The following is a 19,382-nucleotide window of genomic DNA, read 5'->3' on the forward strand; positions in this document are numbered from 1 at the left end:
AATCCCCTGATCAGAGAATCAAGTGGTGGATGAACTAGAGAAGCTTGCGTCAGCAATAGTACCTTGGAATCTAGACCGACCAGTGGAGCAAACAGTATTGGTGTCTTGTATTGAGAGACAAGCTAACATAGAAATACAAGGCGATTGGAAAGCGCCGATCATATCATTTTTGCAACAAGGTGTCTTACCAGCTGATGCTGAACAAGCTAGAGTCTTTAAGAAGAAAGCCACCTGATATACTTTGATAGGAGATCAGCTTTACAAAAGGGCCTTTTCTAGTCCCTTGCTCAAATACATTGGACCAGAGGATATGCAATATATTTTACAGGAGGTTCATCAAGGTTTGTGTGGCAGTCATATTGAAAGAAGATCTTTAGCACGTAAGATACTATTGGCCGGATACTTTTGGCCTACTCTACAGGAAGATGTGGCTCAACTCGTAAGGACATGTATGTCTTATCAAAAGCATCAGAATATCCCACATCATCCTACCCAGCTGTTGAAGACTTCCATCGTTTCTTGCCCTTTTGATCAATGGGGTATGGACATAGTAGGCACATTCCCCCTAGCCACTGCTCAAAGAAGGTTTCTATTGGTAGCTGTAGATTATTTCTCAAAGTGGGTGGAAGCTGAACCATTAGCAAAAATTACTGAAAATGTAGTCATCAAATTCTTATGGCAACACATTATTTGCATATTCGATATTCCCTATAAATTAGTCTCTGATAATGGAAGACAATTCCAGGGACAAAGAATTAGAGAATGGTGTGTAGGATATGGCATTGCACAGGCATTCACCTCTGTAGCATATCCATAGAGTAACGGGCAAGCAGAAGTGACCAATAGAGAAATCATCAGAGGACTTAAGACTAAGCTAGATTATGTTGGTGGTAGTTGGGTAGATGAGTTACCCAGTGTGCTATGGGCTTACCATACCACCCCTCGAGAAGCTACAGGAATAACTCCATTTCAACTAGTATACGGGGGGAGAAACAGTAGTCCCCATTGAGGTTGGGGTGGAATCCGATCGGAGACAGCTTTATGATGAAGATAATGATGGTCGACGTCTTATGGAACTCGATCTTATCAAAGAAACTCGGGATAAGGCAACAACTCGTCTTACATCTTATCGACAACGAATGAGACAGAACTACAACAAAAGAGTTATTCCCCGATTCTTTCAAGTAGGGGATTTAGTGTGGAAGCGTGTTCAACCTGTGGGAGATGTTACTAAATTGGCACCCAATGGGGAGGACCATACAAAGTTATACAGAAACTTGCTTTCGGCTCTTATTATCTCCAAGACTTGGAAGGGAGAAATCTTGAGAGGCCTTAGAGTGCGAACCAGTTACAACCATACAGAGCCTAACAAGTACGCCTGTAATTTGTCCTTACATTTCATTTAATTTTTGGATATAATGAAAAAGATGCAGGCATCTACTCTTTAATCAATATATGCATTTACTAGAATGAACCAAACAATTTTTCTTTCGAGCGTGCTTCCTCCGCTCGACAACAGTCGATCGAGGACCTTAAGGAGTGATTGGTCTAGCTTGCTTGAGGGGAGCCGGAGACTTTAAACTCTCGATAGTAGAGTGTGCTTCCTCCGCTCATCAATAGTCGATCGGGGACCTTAAGAAGTGACCGGGCTGGCTTCCTTGAGGGGAACCGGAGACTTTAAACCTCTAACCATTGAGCGTGTTTCCTCCGCTCAAGTCTATTCGAGTGTATTTCCTCTGCTCAGACCTACCCAAGCGTGCTTCCTCCGCTCTGTAGTAGTCGATCAGGGACCTTAAGGAGTGACCGGGCTGACTTCCTTGAGGGGAACCAGAGACTTTAAGCCTCTAACCATTTAGCAGGTTTCCTCCGCTCAAGTCTATTCGAGTGTGTTTCCTCCGCTCAAACCTACCCAAGCATGCTTCCTCCGCTCAACAGCAGTCAATCGGGGATCTTAAGGAGTGACCGGTCTGGCTTCCTTGAGGGGAACCAGAGACTTTAAACTCTCAATAGTAGAGCGTGCTTCCTCCGCTCGTCGATAATTGATCGGGGACCTTAAGGAGTGATCAGGCTGGCTTCCTTGAGGGGAACCAGAGACTTTAAACCTCTAACCATTGAGCATGTTTCCTCCGCTCAAGTCTATTCGAGCGTATTTCCTCCGGTCAGGCCTACCCGAGCGTGCTTCCTCCGCTCGGCAGTAGTCGATCGGAGACCTTAAGGAGTGACCGGGTTGGCTTCCTTGAGGGGAACCGGACACTTTAAACGTCTAACTATTGAGCGTGTTTCCTCCGCTCAAGTCTATTTGAGCGTGTTTCCTCTGCTCAGACCTACCCAAGCGTGCTTCCTCCGCTTAACAGTAGTCGATCGGGAACCTTAAGGAGGGACCAGTCTGATTTCCTTAAGGATAACCGGAGACTTTAAACCCTCAAGGTTCGAGTAAGCTTCCTCCTCTCGGCAACAGTTAATCAGGAAATTTTAAGGAGAATCCAGCAGCGTTTCTTGGAGGATGGGCGAAAACCCTAAGCCTAGAATTGGTACATATCAGATTTCAACTTCCTCAATATATCATTATCACCGGATAACTTGCTCGAGAAGATATTTCCGACCGAAACATGATAATTTGCTGGCCTCCTTACATCAATGCAAATTCGCTCGGGATTACATGCCCGACCGAGATATATCAATACTCTGGTCTTCTTGTATCAATACAAATTTGCTCGGGATTGCATGACCGACTGAGATATACCAATACTATTGCCTCCTTACATCAATACAAATTCGCTCGAGATTGCATGCTTGACCGAGATATACCAATACTCTGGCATCTTTACATCAATGCAAATTCACTTGGGATTACATGCCCGACCGAGATATATCAATACTCTGGTCTTCTTGTATCAATACAAATTCACTTAGGATTATATGCCCGACCGAGATATACCAATACTCTGGCCTCCTTACATCAATGCAAATTCACTCGGGAGTACTTACCCAATTGAGATGTATCAATACTTGTGCCTCCTCACATCATGCCAAATTCGTTCGGGAGTATAGTCCCAGCCAGAATATATCAATCTGCCATATTTTAAGTGTTATTCTATATTTGCTCGAGAAGTATATGCTTGACCTGAATATGATAATGTTATTGCCTTCTCATATTAATGTAAACTCGCTTGGGAGGATATATATTCCCGACCGAAATGGGGTGATATCCCAGCCTTTTTCACATTGATTCAGATTCGCTCGGGAGGATATTCCTGATCGAAATAGGGTGATATCCTATCCTTTTTCACATTGATTCATATTCGCTCGGAAGTACATTCCCAACTTAAATACGATAATACTCCAGCCTTCTCATATTAATTTATATCCGCTCGGGATTACAAACCCGACTGAGACTGGATCAGGAGCACAGGCTCAACTAGAATATATCAATGCGTCGAATTCCAAGTATTATCTTATATTCACTCAGAAGTATATGCCTGATCGAAATATATCAATTTTCTAGCCTTCATATATTAATGCAAATTCATTCGGGGGTATATTCCTGATTAAAAAAGGTCAAGGCGATGTCTTTCTTATATTCTCTCAAGTGTACATTTACAATTAAAATAGGCCCAAGTTCTAGAGTAAAACGAAGGCAGTTTCACAAGCAAGCTGATATGCCATAACCCTCAGTTAGTTATTCATAATTTAGAAACATGCTACATGCATCCAACTACTTCACGAATTCTCCTTTTTCATGGTTTAGTTGACATATATTCATTTTGAAAAATTCATTTACAAGCATGCTTGGAGTAGAAAGTAAGCTTCACAAATATGGCCTCAAAGGAATTCAACACAAATAGTTTTACCTATCCACCAAAGTGTTAGAGTGTATACTAAAATCCTAGCTTTTGTAAACATTTATTTTTGAAATAAAATAATCACATTGGTCAAATGTCTACATTTATTTGTTAAGTGTAGTTGTTCAATTAATTTATATTGTAGATAACATGGTGTGTGGTATCACACACAAAAGATCATGTTATTAGTTCTTTATAAATTATAAATAGTAGCTCACGACTAAGATGGAAAGGAACAAACCATTGGAATAGTCGTAGTATAATTAGGTATTAGATTATCTTGACTAATAAATTACACTAGTACACTCTGAGTGTATTGAGTAGGACCATTTTAGCTAAGTTATTTTTATACTGACATAATAAAAGAACTAGACCTTAGTTATTATGGAAGTGTGTACTCTTAATCATAATATAATAATAAGCACATATATTTAGTATTTATTTCTTTAACTTATTAAAGGGTGAGATTTAGCTCGATAAATTAAAAGGCCCGATAAGTTGGGAAATGATATTACTTATAGTGTGTGTCGTTAATTATAGAGGGAAATTGTGTCCTAGTTATCTAGGTTGAGAATGTCCCCAAGAAGAGCTCATAAGGATAGTCATGTTAAACCCTGCAGGTGGACTTAGTCCGACATGATGATAAGGTTGAGTGGTACTACTCTTGGACTAAGACATTAATTAAAGTGAGTTGTCAGTAACTCAATTAGATTAATGGACATTCGATATCATAAACACAGAGAGACTAACACACTCATGATAAGAAAGAGCCTATACTGTAATTTGGGATTGGCACGGTAGTGCAATAATAACTCTCTAGTGGAATGAGTTATTATTGATGAACTTGAGTTGTGTGTTCGGGGTGAACACGGGATACTCAAGCTCGTCTGAAGGCCAAAACCAATTTCTCCTCTAGGTCCCTGTCGTAGCCACAATGAGCCTTAAATCCACTCATGAAAAGCCCATCTTGGTGTTCAAGAGGGGGCCGGCCCATGGCTTGGTGACCAAGCCATAGGGGTCGGCCACTTACTTCTTAAAGGGGTCGGCCCTTTGCTTGGTGCCCAAGCAAGAAGGGGTCGGCCAATAAAATTCAAACTAGGAGGGATGTTTTGAATTTTTTAAAATCTTCTTTTTGTAGATATCTACAAGTTTTAAAAGAGAGATTTTAAAATATAAAACTTTTCTTATTTGAATTAGGCCACATGGTTTAAAAGAAAGTTTAAAAGTTTTAAAACTTTCCTTTTTTAACCATTCTCATGGTTTTTAGAAAAAAGGAAGAGAAGTTTTAAATTTGAAACTTTTTATTTTTGTAACCATGTTAAAAAAGGAAATTTTAGAAGATAAATTTTAAATTTTAAAACTTGGTTTTAATTTTTAAAACTTTCATTTTTTAACATCCACTTTAGGAAATTAAAAGAGAGGTTGTAAAATTTTATAAGAGTTTTTCTTCATTGCTTATAAATTTTTTACAAGAATTATTTTCTTCCTTTTAAGGGGTCGGCCACCCTTACTTGGTGCCTAAGTAAGGGGCTGGCCAATCAATGATTGAATCAATCACGAGGAAGGAAAAGGAAAAATAAAAGGGGAAAAGGAAAAAACAAAAGGAAGATTTTAATTTTTGTAAAAATATTTTCCTTATTTGCCTTGGGCAAGTAATATAAAAGAAGGGGAGGGGAGACCTCATGTGAGATCAATTCTTATTCTCTTGTTGGAGCTCTCTCTTGTGGTCGGCCCTCTCTCCCTCTCTTTTCCCCTTGCTCTCTTATTTCTTTGTGGAGGTGGTGGTGGCCAGATTTTAAGAGAATGAGGAAGAAGCTTTTGGGTGGTGTTCGTCTTGGAGGATCGTCGCCCACACGACGTCCAAAAGGAGGGGACGAATACAGTAGAAGATCTCGAGGTTATTAGCATACAAAGAAGAGGTATAACTAGTATTTAATTTCCGCATCATGCTAGTTCTTCTTTATACAAATTTCAAACACAAGAGGCATATGATTCTAGAGTTTCGGATTTGTTTCGAAGTTGTGTTTTTTGTTTGTTTTTTTGAATTTGTGATTTGATTGTTCCTTTTAGTTAAACCTAATGTTATTTTAGGAAATTAAATATTTAATTTCGTTAAGAGGTTTTGTCGAGGCAGTGGTAGATGCTTCCATACCCAAGAAGGTCATGTGCCTCGCCATGTTTGTCCTGGGAACCGATTTTCGAAATAGATATTTAATTGAATTTGTAACATAGGTTGATTTGGATCAATAGTGTTAAGTTCTGCTTGCGATCCAAATCTAAACCATTAAGAACAGATAAGTTAAATTTGGAATCAATAATGTTAAGTTCCATTTGCGATTCCTAATTTAATTTCTAAAGAACACAATAGGTTGTTTAGGAAAGGTTGGACACTTGTACAAAATTTTTGTATAGTGGAACCAGTACGATCTTCCTAGAATCAACCAACAATTGGTATCAGAGCTAGGGTTTGCCTCTGTGTGTTTTGATTTTCAGTTAATTATGCACATGTCATACATAATTTAGCAGGATAATAGTAGGATGTGTTAACTTTATGGTTGCAAGCTCCAACTATTATGGCTTATGGTTCTTGTGTGTGATTGGACCCTTGGACATGCCAAGGGAATTTTATTGTGTGTGCATAATTGTAATATTAAATACAGCAGGAGCTGTATTAGTTATTAGGATTTTACATTTTTGTTGCGATCTAGATTACATGTACATTCCCTTGTGGAATATAGGATAGATGAATGTAAAATTCTACTTTTGTCACGAATCACATCCTTTCGAGGCGTGGTACTATTGGAGCACCAGAAACGCAGTGGAAAAGGAAGCAAGATGGATGCAGTGACTGGACCCGATTGCGGTGGCTAAAGATGGCAGCAACTAGGGTTGGCAGCACACGGAGGACAGTGATAGAAAATGCCATAATAGTTGGAAAAATATTTTTCCATATTTGTTACTTTATTTGTTGTGGTGTGTGCTCACATAGTTTAAAATTCTTCACCTTAAATAACTAAGTGGGAGAGAGATTTTTAAATAAATTTCATGGTCTCCATTACTGGTTTGTAAGTGATGCAAAGAAATTTGCGCGTTGGCTCTGAGTGCCTTCCTCCATATCCGATGAGTTTGTTTGCAGATCACTAGATCAAACTTCCATTTTGGATGATTATAGGAAAATAATTAGGAGCATGTAATCTTCCCCATTGGAAGGGGCACAATCTTATTTAATGGACTAAGTATCAAGTAATGGTGTACACTTAGTCACACTTAATAGTATCCTCCTCATCGGAGTCACTGCTATTATTTGTGTGGCCGAAGGAAAATCAACTATTAATTTTATTTGTCATAAAGTTAGGATGACAAGAATAAAATTAATGGGTAAAACCTCCTCTTACAAATGTTTAATTTTGTATACGTCCACACTATTGTGACATGCAAAATTCACGGTAATTTAAGGTGTTGGTTAATTTAAATAGTATTGTTTGAGAAATCAATATTTTCTAAATTTAGAGTCTTGACGAAAGTTTATTTTGTGATTCTTAGGATGACTTTCAACCCACTGGTTATTATTCTGAAAGAGAACAGAGTTACTGGTCCAAATTATATAGATTGGAAAAGAAATCTGGATATTATTTTAACTGCTGAAAGTTATAAGTTTGTACTATCAAAGGTAAGCCCAGATACACCTAACAGTGATTCTACCCCAGAGGAGATTGAGTATCATAAGAAATGGGTAAAAGCAGATGAGATGGCGCGGTGTTACATTTTGGCTTCAATGTCAAATGTATTGCAACATCAACATCAAGATTTATCAACTGCTTATGATATAATGAACAATCTCAAAGAACTCTTTGGACATCAGAGTCAGACTGCTAGGCAAGAGGCAATGAGAAAGTTAATGACAGTCACCATGTCAGAGGGGACACCCGTAAGGGATCAAATCCTCAAGATGATGGCTTATCTAAACGAAATACAAGTCCTTGGAGGTGAAATCGATGGGGAAAGTGATGTGCGTAGATCTTATGATCATTTATACATGTTTTGATGTAGATTCACTTATTTTATTCATGTATATTCTATGCATGTTCACCTCTTTTAGCACATATTCATCATAAATACTCTTTTCTTCGGAGATCTGCTCTTTTGTGTGTTTTCTGATTGATAGGACGTGATTTGGACCAAAAAAACGAAGCCTACATGGAGTCCAAAGCTTCCAGAATGTCACAAGCAGGTGAAGGCTAAGTTTTCTTCATGTTCTAGCCGTGTAGAACACACACGGCCGTGTGGAGGCCGTGTGGGGGGCGTGTTGAGGCCGTGTTGCTGTGTGGAATTTCCAACACTGTAGATGAAAAGTAAAATAATCATAACTTTCTTCTCAGTTGGAGTTATGCACCGTTCCAGATATCAAAATGTAGATAACTTCAAGATGTACAACTCTTATGAAGACTTCAACCAGAGAAAACCAAGTCTTGAAGGCCTAAAGTTAGTTTCTATGAGACACGGCCTTGGCACACAGCCGTGTCAAATCCTGCACTGCACATGAAGAGTAAAACAGGCATAACTTTGTCGTATGTTGGAGTTTTGGGCTGTTATTTAGACCAAAATGTAGATAACTTCAAGATCGACAACTTTCATGAAGACCTCAACTCAAGAATCCCACGTTAAGATGTGTTAAAATGATCTACAAAGTTTACACGGCCTTGACACACGGCCATGTCAACTCTGCTTGGGTGTGCGGTGTTGCCAGAGCAGCAGGAAGGCATGGTCATGCAGACTCGCACGGCCGTGCCACTTAACCAGTGCAGTGGAAGAGCATGGCCGTGTGGCTTCGCACGGCCATGTGGCTTCGCCAGAAGAGAGGATGGGCGTGGCCGTGCCAACCTTGAACGGTCGTGCCACTGGTCGTGCGGCGCCCATACCCTAGCTTATAAAAGGGCCAAAAAACCTATTTTTGAGTATCTTTGGTTCGGGACATCATCCCTCCCCTCGAGTAAAGCTGTCGAGCTTCATCCATCGTCGTCTCTTCACGATCCATCCATCTCCAGAGTAAGGAAGCATCCCCAAGACATCGGAATCATCAAGCATCTCTTCTTCCTTTCCTTCTAGGGTTGTAAGTATGCTTTTCTTTATGTTCTGGGGTTGTTCTTCCCCCACAATAGAGTAGACACCCTCTTCTAGGATTAGGGAGTATTTGTAATGCGATGGAGATGTAGAACTATGTAGATTCATCCTGTTTCTATTCGATGACTTGTCAATGTCTTGTTCATGCTTGTGTGACATGTTTATATTTCTATGCTTTGATTGAATGATGTGGAGGATTGTTGATCCCGCAAAGGGGATACCTTAGAGTGTATTGACCAAGGTACCCTAGTGACAGGGGTAACCCTTTCCGGAGGCCTAAGACGTTCCCTTAGAAGGAGAAACAATCCCTTAGAAACTGCTGCTCTCGTAAAGGGAGTGCTCTAGATCATATACCCAAGGGGACCTAGTGACAAGGGTAACCCGTTTACGGACGTCTAGGACATTCTCTTGAAAGGAGAGGCAATTCCTCCATAAGGAAGTACGCAACCATACCGAACCTCTACCCTTATTCTTATTCTTCTGTACTAGATATGTATCCAAGTGATCTACCAAGGCGCCCTCATGACAGGGGGTTAACTATTACAGGATTTCATTGGGATCATCTCTACGTGATACTTAGGGATACTGGCCAATCTAACTTCATAAAAGAGCATGGACATAGAGGATGGAAACTAAGCAATCTATGTAGTATCTCCTAGTATTATAATGAAACCAAAATCCTAGAATCCATCTCCTAAAGGTCATTCCCTCCAAGATCAGTTCTCTCTTTTCTCTCTTCTCACTTTCCTCTTCTCTCTCTCTTACTCTCTTTTCTCACCAATCTTAGGTTAGTCTAGATAACGTACTTTGTGATATCCCTAGTGCTTAATCAACAGTCCCTATGATTCGACAATCTTTTATATTACTGACGACAAAACCGTACACTTGCGGTTGCGTAACAAGTTTTTGGCTCTGTTGTTGGGGACTGTTCGCATTAACATTAGTAGATTAGCAATTTAGTCAATCTAGACTTGTGAATAGTTTTTATTTTTTTCATTTTCATAATTCAAAAAAAAAACTCTGCATTTATTTCTTGTTATTAGTTTAAGGTTCAGTTTTTCTTTTTCTTTATTTTCACATTCAATTTCTCGCTATTAATTCTTCATTTTTTTTTCTCTCAAAATTTTTTTCTTGAATATCCATGAGAACTAACATGTCAAGCAGGTCTTTAAGAGATTTCTCTGCACCTATTTCCGCAAGATTTTTATCTCCATTGTGCAACCTCATATTGAAGCAGAAAATTTCCAACTAGACCTAGAGTTAATTTCCTTGATACAAGGTCACAAATTTAGAGTAGTATCAGAAAGTCCTTATCTGCATCTTGAGACATTTCTAGATCTTTATAATTTGGTGAATTGTGAAGGAGTATCGGCAGATGCAGTCCGGTTGATGGCATTTCCATTTAGTATCAAGGACAAAGCAAGGACTTGGTTATATTCTCTCTGTCCTCAAAGCATCACAAGTTGGGACCAATTGGAGCAGAAATTTCTGAATTACTTTTTCCCTCCAAGCAGAACAATCTACATGTGGAGTTGCATCACGAATTTTGCTCAGGCACATGGAGAATCAATATTTGAAGCATAGGACAGATTCAAGAGTCTACAAAGACAGTGCCCTCATCGTGGTTTAGAAAAATGGCTAACCCTGCATATATTTTATAGGGGGATCTCTTTCTCAGATAGGTGTTTGTTAGATTCATCAGCTGGAGGTTCTTTTATGGACAAGAGTATAAAAGAAGATTATACATTAATTGATCAAGTGGCATTGAACCTCCATGGATGGACGAGCAAAAGTTGGATGGAATCTCCCTCAAAAATTCAAGAAGTATAAGCCATATATTCAAGAGAGCCTGTCAAACAAAATGCAGTTCAACCACCCAAGAATGTCGAAATTCAGAAGTCACAGAATGAGGAGTTCAAACATTTGGGGGCAAGGATTGAGAGCATAGTTTCAAAATGATTCAAAGAAGATCCCCCTCCTGCACATATAAGATCTAGTGAAAATTATAATGATATTAAGTTGAGGGGCGGCAAGAATCATAAAGAACTTCTGAAAAATGACTTGTTAAGAATTGAGGAGAATAACAATAGAAGATCACAAGACCTCAGTTTCATTACTCCAAGAAGTTCACAATGGCCACAAGTACCCTTCCCTCAACGATTGATCACACCATCACTAGATAAGCGAATTGGACATCCTCCGCAAGCTCAAAGGGAATATGGGGAAAAGGAAGTATCATTCCCAAGACCTTCACTAAAGGTTCCTTTTCCACAAAGGCTAGTGAGGGTCAATGAAAATGAAGACTTTGGTAGATTCTGTGACACCAATATGGTTGAGTGTAGATTTCTGGACGTATATGAAGATGAGGACTCTTCAGATGAGGATTTTGATGATAATGCAGTGGATAACAAGTTTTCATATTTACCTTCTGGGTTTATAGGGTGTTATGATGAAATTGAATTTTTAGATGATGAGTGTGATGTGGTAGATCAATTAAAAACTACAAATGAAGTTAGTGATCCTCCTATAGATTATTCTCCCACTAAGGATATTGATATTTTTTTTATTTTTTGATGCTTGTGTTCATGATGATGTTACGAAAGGAAGTGTAGGGAGTTGTGTTGTGGAAGCAGCATCTTAAGAATCACCTCCTTTATCCACACAACCTTCTGAGATTATGAGAATTGCAAGGATTGAACATGTTGTGGACCAATGTGTAGGGGCTTGTGCAATGGAAGCAAAGTCTGAAGAATCACCACTTTCAGAAGCACCACCACTTGAGTCAGAGCTAGAACCAGTACTTAATTCTGAAGGAGTCACATCCACATATCTAGAACTTTCAAGTATATCTCAACAATGGAAGGTTAGTATTTCTAGCAATCTTTTGGAAAACTTTATAGAGGTACCTATAATTGATTTTATTGGATGTGATTCAATTTTTGATATATACTCAGTTAATCTTAATAAGGTTCTAGTTCTATCTGATATAGCATTCTTACGAGAGGTATGTTTTTCTTTTGGGTGTGCATGCAGATTTTCATGGGGCCTATAATTGGAAGCTCGATCTAAACCGTCTTCGACCTCCTGAAAGAATTTCCAAGAAGACGAAGATGGAGAGAGTTATTCTTCACTTTTTGATGAAAGCTCCCTCCATAATAAGAGCCCTTTGTAAGAGGGTTATAAAATATCTTACCCCTCCAAGATCGTGATTTCGTTAAATCTAATGTGGTGGTCGAGCTAATGACCTTAAACAAGCGCTTCTTGGTAGGCAACCCAAGTTCATTTTCCTTGTTTTCTTTTTAGTTTGTTTTTACTTCATTGATAATAAATCATACCCTCTACTTAATTTTTCTTGTCTATCTTATTTTTTTAGATTTCAAAGTTGTGGAAGAATGTGAGCATTGGATAGAGGAGTATCTTCAAAAACATGAATGTCTCATCACTTGGTAACTTCTCTTACTTTAAATTTCCTCCACATTGTTTATTAGTTTTCATTGGGATAATGAAAAGTTTAAGTCTGGGGGGATGCATTAGATGCATTCAGTTTAGTTCAGTTTTTGCTTGTTTCTTTTTGCTTAGTAGTTGCATCCTACATCATATTATGATAGTTTGTTCCTTAATGCAAAATACTAGCACGTCTATTCTAGTTTTTATGTGGTTTATGTGTTACTTATGGTGCTAGTATGTTTAGTGATCTATCTTTTTCTACCTTTGACAGCATGAAGTGAGTAATGTTTTTACTATAAGAGTTTAAGTATTGACCATGTTTTAGGATCTCTATACACTATGCCTATTTTTGATGGTTGATAACTCTAAAATAATCATGATTCATAGAATTGGACTAGTACTTGTGCTTCTATGGTGACCTCTCAACTACATTTTGGTTATTGGATAAACGCAGATCATGTAAGCTTATTTGGAAAAAAATTAATCCCAAAAAAAAAATGAAAGTTTGTTCAAGTTTAGTACTTTGCAAACATTCAAAAAAAATGAATGAAAAAAAAATAAGGGATAAAAAATTGTTGTCGTGAGTGGAAACTAGCGATTCACCCATTTGAGACCGAGTTTGGTTACTGGGAAATGAATGCTATGTTTCTCTTGATACTGAGTATTCCTTTGAGACCTTGTGTAGACGATGCATAGCATTTTTGAGGGGAACGAACCTTGCGTGTGGCAGGTAAGTGTCTATCACCGGAAGCATAAGAAACACAATTTTATGACGATTTGACTAGTCTTAGGGATTGAAACTTGATAAATTTAGGTCACTTTCTCACTGAGCACGGAGGACTACTACTTAGGTCATACTTAAACTACTTTTGTATCTAGCTCACCAATGAAATCATTTGATAGAATTAGATTGACTTGCTAGAGATTATGATGCACTATCTAACCACATGAATTTAGATTGCGGGTTTTGCTTGAGGACAAGCAAAGGTTTAAGTCTGGGGGTGTGATGTCCGTAAATCTTATGATCATTTATAAATGTTTTGACACACATTCACTTACTTTATTCACATATATTCTATGCATGTTCACCTCTTTTAACACATATTCATCATAAATACTTTTTTATTTAGAGATATGCTCTTTTGTGTGTTTTCTGATTGATGGGACGTGATTTGGAGCAAAAATACGAAGCCTACATGAAGTCCAGAGTTTCCAGAGTGTCACAGACAGGCTAAGACTAAGTTTTCTTCATGTTCTGGCCGTGTAGAACCCACACGGCCGTGTGGAGACCGTGTGGGGGGGCGTGTTGAGGCCGTGTGACGGTGTGGAATTTCCAACACTGCAGACCAAAAGTAAGATTACCATAACTTTCTGCTCGGTTAGAGTTATGAGCCGTTCCAGATATCAGAATGTAGATAACTTCAAGATCTACAACTCTTATGAAGACTAAAACCAGAGGAAACCAAGTCTTGAAGGCCTAATTTCATTTCTATGAGACTCGGCCTTGGCACACGGCCGTGACAAATCCTGCACTTCACATGAAGAGTAAAACAGGCATAACTTTGTGGTATGTTGAAGTTTTGGGCTGTTATTTATACGGAAATGTAGCTCACTTAAAGATCTACAACTTTGAGGAAGGCCTCAACTCAAGAATCCCACGTTAAGGTGTGCTAAAATGATCTACAAATTTTACACGGCCTTGACACACGGCCATGCCAACTCTGCATGGGTGTGCGGTGTTGCCAGAGCAGCAGGAAGGCATGGCCGTGCAAACTCGCACAGCCGTGCCACTTAACCAGTGCAGTGGAAGAGCATGGCCGTGTGGCTTCGTACGGTCGTGCGGCTTCGCCAGAAGAGAGGATGGGTGTGGCCGTGCCAACCTTGCACGGTCGTTCCACAGGTCGTGCGGCGCCCATACCCTAGCTTATAAAAGGGACAAGAAACCTATTTTTGAGTATCTTGGTTCGGGACTTCATCCCTCCCATCGGGAAAGCCGTCGAGCTTCATCCACTGTCGTCTCTTCATGATCCGTCCATCTCCGGAGCAAGGAAGCATCCCAGAGACATCGGAATCATCAAGCATCTCTTCTTCCTTTCCTTATAGGGTTGTAAGTATGCTTTTCTTTATGTTCTGGGATTGTTCTTCCCCCACAATAGAGTAGACTCCCTCTTCGAGGATTAGGGAGTATTTGTAATACGATGGAGATGTAGAACTATGTAGATTCATCCTATTTCTATTCGATGACTTGTCAATGTCTTGTTCATGCTTGTGTGACATGTTTATATTTCTATGCTTTGATTGATTGATGTGGAGGATTGTTGAAACCGCAAAGGGGATACCTTAGAGCGTATTGACCAAGGTACCCTAGTGACAAGGGTAACCCTTTCCAGACGCCTAAGACGCTCCCTCAGAAGGAGAAACAATCCCTTAGGAACTGCTGCTCTCGTAAAGAGAGTGCTTTCGAACGTATACCCGAGGGGCCATAGTGACAAGGGTAACCCATTTACGGACGTCTAGGCCATTCTCTTAAAAGGAGAGGCAATTCCTCCATAAGGAAGTAGGCAATCGTACCGAACCTCTACCCTTATTCTTATTCTTCTTTACTAGATATGTATCCAAGTGATCTACCAAGGCACCCTCGTGACAGGGGGGTTAACCGTTACAGGATTTTACAGGGATCATCTCTACATGATACTTAGGGATACTGGCCAATCTAACTTCCTGCAAGAGCATGGACATAGAGGATGGAAACTAAGCAATCTATGTAGTGTCTCCTACTATTATAATGACCGAAATCCTAAAATCCATCTCCCGAAGCTCATTCCCTCCAAGATCAGTTCTCTCTTTTCTATCTTCTCACTTTCCTCTTCTCCCTCTCTTACTCTATTTTCTCACCAATCTTAGGTTAGTCTAGATAATGTACTTTGTGATATCCCTAGTGCTTAATCAACAGTCCCTATGGTTCGACAATCTTTTATATTATTGACAACGAAACCATACACTTGCGGTTGCGTAACAAGTTTTAGCGCCGTTGCCCGGGACTATTCACATTAACATTAGTAGATTAGCAATTTGGTCAATTAGACTTGTGAATAGTTTTTACTTTTTTTTTCATTTTCATAATTCAAAAAAAAAACTCTACATTTATTTCTTATTATTAGTTTAAGGTTCAGTTTTTCTTTTTCTTTATTTTCTCATTCTCTTTCTCGCTATTAATTCTTCATTTTTATTTTTCTCTCAAAATTTTTTTCTTGAATATCCATAAGCACTAACATGTCAAGCAGGTCTTTAAGAGATTTCTCTGCACCTATTTCCGCAAGATTTTTATCTCCCATTGTGCAACCTCATATTGAAGCAGAAAATTTCCAGCTAGACCCAGAGTTAATTTCCATGATACAAGGTCACAAATTTGGAGAAGTATCAGAAAGTCCTTATCTGCATCTTGAGACATTTCTAGAGCTTTGTGATTTGGTGAATTGTGAAGGAGTATCGACAGATGCAGTCCGGTTGATGGCATTTCCATTTAGTATCAAGGACAAAGCAAAGACTTGGTTATATTATCTCCGTCCTCAAAGCATCACAAGTTGGGAACAATTGGAGCAAAAATTTCTGAATCACTTTTTCCCCCCAAGCAGAACAATCTACATGAGGAGTTGCATCACGAATTTTGCTCAGGCTCATGGAAAATCAATATTTGAAGCATGGGACAGATTTAAGAGTCTACAAAGATAGTGCCTTCATCATGGTTTGGAAAAATAGCTGACCCTTTATATATTTTATAGGGGGATCTCTTTCTCAGATAAGTGTTTGTTAGATTCATCAGCTGGAGGTTCCTTTATGGACAAGAGTATAGAAGAAGCTTATACATTAATTGATCAAGTGGCATTGAACCTCCATGGATGGTCGAGCAAAAGTTGGATGGAATCTCCCTCAGAAATTTAAGAAGTATAAGTCATAAATTCAAGAGAGCCTGTCAAACAAAATGCAGTTCAACCACCCAAGAATGTCAAAATTCAGAAGTCACAGAATGAGGAGTTCAAACATTTGGGGGCAAGGATTGAGAGCATAGTTTCAAAATGGTTCAAAGAAGATCCCCCTCCTGCACATATAAGATCTAGTGAAAATTATAATGATATTAAGTTGAGAGGCGGCAAGAATCATGAAGAACTTCTGAAAAATGACTTGTATAGAATTGAGGAGAAGAACAATAGAAGATCACAAGACCTCTGTGTCATTACTCCAAGATGTTCACAAAGGCCACAACTACCCTTCCCTCAACGATTGATCACACCAACACTAGATAAGCGAATTGGACCTTCTCTGCAAGCTCAAAGGGAATATGGGGAAAAGGAAGTATCTTTCCCAAGACCTTCACTAAAGGTTCCTTTTCCACAAAGGCTAGTGAGGGTCAATGAAAATGAAGACTTTGGTAGATTCTGTGACACCAATATGGTTGAGTGTAGATTTCTGGATGTATATGAAGATGAGGATTTTGATGATAATGCAGTGGATAACAAGTTTTCAGATTTACCTTCTGGGTTTACAGAGTGTTATGATGAAATTGAATTTTCAGATGATGAGTGTGATGTGGTAGATCAACTTAAAACTATAAATGAAGTTGGTGATCCTCCTATAGATGATTCTCCCACTAAGGATATTGATATTTGTTTATTTTTTGATGCTTGTGTTCATGATGATGATATGAGAGGAAGTGTAGGGAGCTGTGTTATGGAAGCAGCATCTCAAGAATCACCTCCTTTATCCACACAACCTTTTGAGATTATGAGAATTGTAAGGATTGAACATGTTGTGGACCAATGTGTAGGGACTTGTGCAATGGAAGCAAAGTCTCAAGAATCTGTTAGAGTGTATACTAAAAGCCTAGCTTTTGGTATAAACATTTATAAGAATCACATTGGTCAAATGTCTACATTTATGATAAATGTAGTTGTTCAATTAATTTATATTGTAGATAACATGGTGTGTGGTGTCACACACAGAAGATCATGTTATCTGTACCTTATAAATTATAAACAGTAGCTCACGACCAAGATGGAAAGGAACAAACCATTGGAAGGTCGTAGTGTAATTAGGTATTAGTTTATCTTAACTATATAATTACACTAGTACACTTAGAGTGTATTGAGTAGGACCATTTGAGGTCGTTCCTTTTGTACTGACTTTATGAAGGAATAAAGACCTCAGTTATTATGGAAGTGTGTGCTCTTAATCCTAATATAATAACAAGCACATATATTTGATATTTATTTCTTTAATTTATCAATGGGTGAGATTTAGTTCGATAAATCAATAAGCCCGATAAGTTGGGAAATGATATCACTTATAGTGTGTGTTGTTGATTATAGAAGGAAACTGTGTCCTAGTGATCTAGGTTGAGAATGTCCCCAAGAGGAGCTCATAAGGATTGTCATGTTAAACCCTGCAGGTGGACTTAGTCCGACATGACGATGAAGTTGAGTGGTACTACTCTTGGAGCTAGATATTAATTAAAGTGAGTTGTCAGTAACTTACATAATTAGTGGACATTTGTTATCTTAAACACAGGGAGACTAACACACTCATAATAAGAAGGAGCCCAAAATGTAATTTGGGATTGGTGCGGTAGTTCAATAATAGTTCTTTAGTGGAATGAATTATTATTGATGAAATTAAGTTGTGTGTTCGGGGCGAACACGGGATGCTTAATTTCATCGGGAGACCAAAACCAATTCCTCCTCTCGGTCCCTATCGTAGCCTCTAGTATATAGAGATTTATACCCACCGCATACCCACCTTCTTACCCATCCAATGGGGCCGGCCAAGCTAGCTTGGAACCCAAGCTAGGGCCGGCCAAGACCAAGTGGATGAGCCATGTAGGTGGCCGGCCAAAGCTTGGGTCCCAAGCTTAGGTGGCCGGCCACTAGAATATTTAAAAGGATTTTTATTAAAATTATTTCTTATGTGGATATCATGATTTTAAAAGAGAGTTTAAAAATTAAAAATTTCCTTTTATAGCTTTCTACAAAAGATTAAGAGAAGAGATTAATCTCTTTCCTTATTTGTAGTTTGAAAGGATGGTTTTAATTTTTGGTAAAAATTTTCCTTATTTGTAAATCATCTACATGTTTAAAAGAGAGTTTAAAATTTGAAATCTTTCCTTATTTGTTGATTAAAGAAGGATTTTAAATTTTAAGAAAACTTTCCTTTTTAACCATGTTCATGATTTAAAAGAAAGTTTAAAAATTAATAATTCTCTTTTATTAGTTTCTACAAAAGATTGAGAAAAGATTTGATATCTTTCCTTATTTGTAGATTAAAAGAGATTTTAATTTTTAGAGATAACTTTCTTTTTATCCACATGTTTAAAAGAAAGATTTTAATTTATTAAATTTCCTTTTTATAAACCAATCATGAAGGGATTAAATTATTGGAGAAATTTTATAAATTTCTGGAGACAAATTAGGAAGTTTTAATTAATTAAAACTCTCCTTGTTTGTAGCTTTGGTGTGGCCGGCCAAATAAAATTGAGAAAGAAAATTGTTTTTAATTAAATAATTTTTCCTTTTCAATGGAAAAAGAATTAAGGAAATTTTTATTAAATTTTCCTTATTCGCCAGGATCAAGGATTATAAAAGAGGGGGTAGAGGAGGCTTCAAGGCTAACGACTCTATTATATTTTTCTCCCTCTTTTTTCCTTGGTGGTGTGGCCGGCCCTATTTCTCTCCTCTCCTCTTGTTGGCCGAAACTTACCTCTTGGTGGAGCTTTTGTTAGTGGCCGGATCAAGGAAGGAGAAGAAGGAGAGAAAGCAAGCCTCGTTTCTAGCATCCCTTGGAGCATGGTGGTGGTGGCCGAACCTCTTCATCCTAGAAGATGTTTTGATGGCCGAAACTTGCAAGGAAGAAGAAGGTGATTGGTGGTTTCTCATCTCGGAAGATCGTTGCCCACACAACGTCCGAGGTTAGAAGAGGAAT

At 38.5% G+C, this 19,382-nt stretch overlaps 2 non-coding genes across 2 annotated transcripts; both read right to left on the reverse strand.

Moving 5' to 3' along the window:
• Window positions 1-10,480: 10,480 nt before the first annotated feature.
• LOC122039293 lies at window positions 10,481-10,591 on the reverse strand. The gene has a single exon (XR_006128147.1). It is a non-coding gene; the product is annotated as a small nucleolar RNA R71 (small nucleolar RNA).
• Window positions 10,592-16,053: 5,462 nt separating this feature from the next.
• LOC122039331 lies at window positions 16,054-16,159 on the reverse strand. Its single transcript, XR_006128172.1, has one exon. It is a non-coding gene; the product is annotated as a small nucleolar RNA R71 (small nucleolar RNA).
• Window positions 16,160-19,382: the final 3,223 nt, after the last annotated feature.

Source organism: Zingiber officinale, chromosome 1A (assembly GCF_018446385.1).
Source record: "Zingiber officinale cultivar Zhangliang chromosome 1A, Zo_v1.1, whole genome shotgun sequence".
Classification (NCBI taxonomy): Eukaryota; Viridiplantae; Streptophyta; class Magnoliopsida; order Zingiberales; family Zingiberaceae; genus Zingiber; species Zingiber officinale.